This window comes from Chlamydotis macqueenii, chromosome 3 (genome assembly GCF_036417535.1).
Source record: "Chlamydotis macqueenii isolate bChlMac1 chromosome 3, bChlMac1.mat, whole genome shotgun sequence".
Taxonomy (NCBI): domain Eukaryota; kingdom Metazoa; phylum Chordata; class Aves; order Otidiformes; family Otididae; genus Chlamydotis; species Chlamydotis macqueenii.
In genome coordinates, this window is record NC_141558.1 from 82,792,385 (window position 1) to 82,798,384 (window position 6,000).

The window sequence follows — 6,000 nt, forward strand, 5'->3', positions numbered from 1 at the left end:
TTCAGTATGTGGATGCAGTGTGGATAATTATCATGACTAGTGTATTCTGGTTTGTTTTCTGTTACATTTTTACATCTTTTTTTCTTAATCCAAGTTTGTTCTTAATTATTTCATAGGTCTTCCCAGATTGCTGTCAGTTGTAACTCTAATATGCATGCTCTCTATTAGATTCTTGAGTCATAATGAGAATATGCTCTGTCCAGGACATAATGAAAATAGGTTAAATAGGATTGTAACCAGTGCAAAACACTGCCTCAATGGAGGCTCCCATTTTTGCAGTAAACATTCGATGGTTACCTTCACTGTATGGTTTTCCTACTCCTTTTTTATCACCTATATATAGCTATGTTTAGACTGTCTTTCCCTAGCTTGCTTATTAGAACATTGCGTGCAATAAATATTTTTCCAAAATCAAGATACAGGACATGCTCTGCTCCCCTCCTATCAATACAGCCTCTTACTGTGTTCTTAAATAGCCCTTCTTTTGACACATTAGCTACAATGAACGGGAGAAAGATAAAGGTTTTTGTAGCACATTGGGAAAAACGTGTATATATGCCCAAACAGTTTCGACTCCATCTTTCCTTTTACCACATCATTGCTGTGGAAGCAGGAGATAAGAGCAGCAGCCTGAGGTGGAACACAAGCTGCCACTATAAATATTGTGAAATGATTATGCAAGACTGCCCAAAATTTGGAAAAGCATTAAAGACCTTTCACATTTGTACACAGATGTTTAACCCTTGCAAAAAAAAACAGTTAGGAAGAAAGTCAGTGACCTGGAGTCTGTTGCTGATTTGGACACTGCATTGAGAAGTGAATTGAGCATTGCATACACTTGTCATCACCATCCAATACTACCAGTTTGATGTACTGTCTTATGTACTACAGGAGGCAACACGAAGATAAGACTAAAGCTGCTAGTAACAGCAAGAGTCAATGCCAGGCTGATGCTCGTCTGTGCCAATGTGCATTCTCATTTCTCTAAACCGGTTAAGACAAAATGTTACCCAAAAGTACCACGCATCCAGGATTGGTGCCACAAGGAGGAAAGTAAGAACAGGAGTCCTGCTTTAGGTGTACATGAGCTGTTAGGTTAGTTTGGTCACCTTATGTAGCTGTACCCTTGACAACCTTTTAGGAATAGACCAGATATTCCTTGAGTGACAATAAATACATCCCTGCTTAAATATGTCTATCAGATGGTGACAGTTACAGAGAGGGAGAGACTGGAATATCAACACAAAGAAGTGTATCTAAACGTCAGAAATGCAAAAATTTTACAGTTGCCCAAGCAGCCTCCTGTTTTTATTGACACGAGTGCCATGGAGCTTGAGACTTCGAAATTGTGCAAAGGGAGAGATACTATTATGGCCATTTTACAAATGTGTAAACTGAAAGTAGGTGCTATGATGCCTCATCCCTGGAAACGTTCAAGGCCAGGTTGGATGAGGCTCTGAGCAACCTGATCTAGTTGGGGATGTCCCTGCTCCTTGCAGGGGGGTTGGACTAGATGACCTTTGAAGGTCCCTTCCAACCCTAACCATTCTATGATTATTTGTTTCTTACTGTGTTAGTGTAAAGTCAGTAGAAGTGCTAGGAAAAGAGCATGGATGAAGCTAGTCAATGCTCTCACTGTACTGGCATTTAAGAGCCCAACGTGTTTTCAAACCATACTTCACTAAATACCTGCTGATGGGTCTCCCATGAAAGGGCTTCATGGCTGCTTGAAGACCACTTCGTTCCTCTTTTCCTAAGCCAAAAGACATTCAAAATTTGTGTGCAATCAGAGACAGTAATTGATGCATAAGGGAGGTGGGGATTTTTGTTTTACCATGGAATATGCTTTTTATTGAAACATGATCACGCCCAGGCAAAGTTTGAGAACCTCTGTGTTCTAGGAAAGCTGTTTACTCAGAGTCTTTGGTATATCAAAAAAGAACATTTTCTGTTGATTTTTGGTTAATGAGCAGTGAGAAGTAGGCAAAGATATCAGGCACACGGAGGCACATTTGTCTAAATAATTATGTGGTTGTTTAAGGTGAGCAGATTGAGGACGAGACATTATGCAAATCTCAGTTAGGTAACTGTTTCTGCTAGGGTGGGGATCACTGTCCTGTTTAGAAGCCAATTTAAGAAGTTTAAACTTTATTTGTTGGGATAATGTGGAGACATTTTTTCTTTGATTAAATTATATGTTAGCCCCTTACATGCTAGTGCATTGGAACTGCACTCTTATTACCCTTCTGTAACGGGCTGAACTGTAGGAGCTTCTGTAGGAGCTGAACTTCCTAGATCCTGAATTCTGCTGTTATGGGACCTGTTCATGATTTATGATGCTGCTCTACTGAAGTACAGGGTTGTGTGAAATCCCTCAAACACCATCTCCTACCTACTGAACTGAGGCCATGGGTAACCAACCCCAAGAGCAGTCCTCCTGGAGTGCAGGAATCTCACTGGAAAACTGGTGTTCTAGAGCAGATTTTTCTTCCACACTTTTCCAATCCCAAATATAGGGCCAACTTTTTAAGCAGCTCTATGGGCACTCTGAAATACAGTCTATGGTGTGTGTTCCCATTTAAAGCCTCTCGTCATAGAGACAGCCTGGTAAAATCATCAGTCTGTTCAGTCTAGCAAGTATGGGCCATAAAGAGCTGGTCCAAAGTCCACATTACAGTGTTGTTAATTGCATAGTCATCTTGCACTACAGAGATGAGATTACTGTGACCTTACCTCCCATTGCATACCACCAGTACTGGACACATACTGACTTCAGTGGGAGAAGAAATAGAAAACTGTGCAGAACACCATTCTTCTGACAAGTTGAAGGGCTACAAAAACAGCATTAAACCATCAGGTTTTAGTACCACCAGAGAAATCTTCCTCCAGAAGGAGTCAACTTACATGTAACACCCTCTGAATACATCCCTGCTGAAAACCTGTGTACTATCAGCTATTAGCCACCTGAGAGAACCCATACCAAGTGGTGAACTATCAAGATACTCATCTCAGTCACATTACCTTTTTTCTCATTTTCTTGCTCAGGTATAAAAGTGACACATACCGCAGGGATTTTGCAGTGGATAATGCTGCTGCCACCATGTACTTGGTTGACACACACACAGAGGATCTCCAGCTGGAAGACTTCAAATATGACAGCTTTACTGATGTTTTTGTTCATGTTAATATTCCTGCCTGTGTTGGGAGAAGAGTCTGGGTGATGAGGAGGAGTGGAACATACTAATTTTCATTTACTGACCTGTCTAGCAATAATTTGAACCACCCACACAGCTGAACAAGTTGATTTCAGAGCCAGAGAGGTTATCAACACAAATAAAAAAGCAGTTGTCATATAGTTTAGACACTATGCAAGGGCAAAAAAAACCTCCTGGTATATCACTCATGCAAACTGAAAGTATTTCTATAACCTCTGACCCTGCTTGTAAACAGTGGATTCCAGGAATTCTGCTGGAAACCATACATTACTAAAGCAAAAACTGTACTTAGCAATAAACATGCTTTCCTCAGTGAAAGAATCTGGAAGTGGAAGAATGCAAGACCTTGAGATGCACTGCTGATGGCGGGGAAACTGCTGAGGCCACCTCCTGCCTAATGGCTGGGAAAACACCCACCCTTGCGGAGCTCCCAGTGGAAATATGTAAACCAGAGATGGCTGTCGTGCGTGAGCGCCTCGTTAACACGCTATCAGGCATTCGCAGGCAGTGGCTGTGCAGTGCCAGGAGTGAGCAGACACGCGATTTAAGCTTGCTCTGGCATGAAACGGGAAGTCATTGGAGGAATTCAAAGGACTGAGTGGAAGGACAGTTATTTTGATGGCAGCAGGAGGACTAAGGAGCAAGTAGGTGACAATGGGAAAGATGGAAAATGCAGTACCAGCCCAAGGTGAAAAATCCCCTTGGAATGGGGGAGGTTTGCGGTGATCAAAGAGAACAGTAAGAAGATTGCTGAAAGGTGATCAAGGGAGGAAAAGTGAATCTTGGATAGAAGCTAAGCATAGGAGGGAACAAGAAGAATTCAAAGTGGATGTCTGTGCTTCAAAGATGTGCTTCGAAGAGGTGCCCCAAGATATGCCCAAGCTAGTTTTAAAATAGCTGGCATATGTACTGTTACCTCAGCAGTGCAGCCTCATGTTCAAATATTTGTCTGGCACCTGAGGGAGAGGAGTTTACAATCAACTAAGAAAACGTGGCTGCTGATTACATTGCTAGGAGTAAAGAGCAGGGTGGTTTTAAGCCAATCCAGAGTGTTTATACACAACTTCAAATCATAGTGCTGACCTATACTGGGAGAACATCTAAATAGAAACCCAAAGGTGGTTGTGTCCATGGAATGATGTAGTCTCTTCCATCAGTATTACCACTTGGCCACCATCTCCTTCCCAAAAGTGTGTTCATAAGGCTCTCCCATTCAGCTCTTTCAAGGGAAGGGCATAATTTTTAAATCCAGTACTATGCTGTTTTTTAAACACTGCAGGAAATCCAAGCTTTATGGCTTTTGTGTTAAAAATTTAGGGCAGATAGTGTGCTAGGGTTTTCCCCCCAAAAAAAAGCAAAGAGGTGAATTGTTCTAATATAAAATAGAATGAACCATTATTGGTGTTCTGTATGTTTTCACACAATGACAATATGCGTGTTTTTTCATGATCTCATAAGGGAGATCATAAGGTAAAGAATTACAATGCCCATCTACAGCTATTAGCCCACTGCCACCATGACACTGCACCAAATGGACACACTGATTTTTTTCAGTGTTGTCCTTACTGTTTGTTCAGCAATGCAGGAAAACTCTTTTCACACATCAAAGGCAATAAGGCAAAGCAATGCAACAAAACAAATATGAGATCTATTTAATAATTCATTAACTTCCATGTAGAAGATATAGAAAATTATGCTAAAGCAAATATTTTCTGTATTCAGAGTATATTTTAATTTATCAACATACAGACTTCTACTCTGAGTGCTCAGTTTTTCAGAATAGAAAAACAGCATAATGTTACTGGTGGACCAAGCTGACAAAAGGGGCACTTTGCAACATTTTTTTTTTTTTCCAACCCAGAAGGTCTTTGTGGTTGTAGTGTCCTGCGACAGTTACGCCCGTCAGCTCACAGTGGCTGAAAGGGGTTGACCCTGCCCATCTCTCCCTGCTCTCAGCCACACGATCCCAACTTTGTGTGCACTGTGAGCCAGGATTCAAGTGTGCTAGGTGCTGTACTCCATTCCTCCTCTCTGCTTATCAGTTCCCTGAAATACTTTTATGGGAAAAGGTGTAGGTCAGCACCCACTCTCTTATTTACGGTGTGTAGAGCCTATTAAGTGCACTCCACTGCACAAAGAGGGCAGTCTTCCTTCCTGCCTCTTGGAGTTTCCTCTTCGCGCTGCTGGCTTTGTGCTGGCTCTGGCGACTGCCTGGCCTCTTTTGAAACTACTCAGGGGTTTTTTTGTGAGTCCGTTTTTTGCCATTTTAGAAGGCTGAATTAGTTCATAAAAAGGTTGGGTGCATGCCAGTCTACTAAAGGCAAGCGGTGTGGTTGTGGAACTGGAAACAGCAAGGTGGGAGAAAGAGGAAATACTATTCTTTGGGATTTTGGGGCGAGGCAGTTCATTTCAGGTCACCTTATCCCTTTTTAACTAAACAAGCTCAGGGAACACCACTGCAAAGGTGAGAAATAACTGAAGGTAATCATATGCGGCAAGAAACCGTGCTGATGAATCAGTGAGGTGTTGCCTTCTCTTGGAATCAGTGCTGGTCCAGTGCTGGCATGATGAATTAGAGGATGCAGCTGCCAAAAAGGTAGCGGTTCAAATGCAGTGATTCAAATGAGATATAAAATTAAGTTATTGAAAGTGCATTTAAAAAAAAAAAGCCGCAGTTTCCAGAGGAAATATTCCATAGGGAATTAAGATAAAATACAAAAGTTAAAATGACCCACTCAGCAAAAAAGAGGGAAGAATTGCCAGTGATTCCAGTCAGGAATGACTT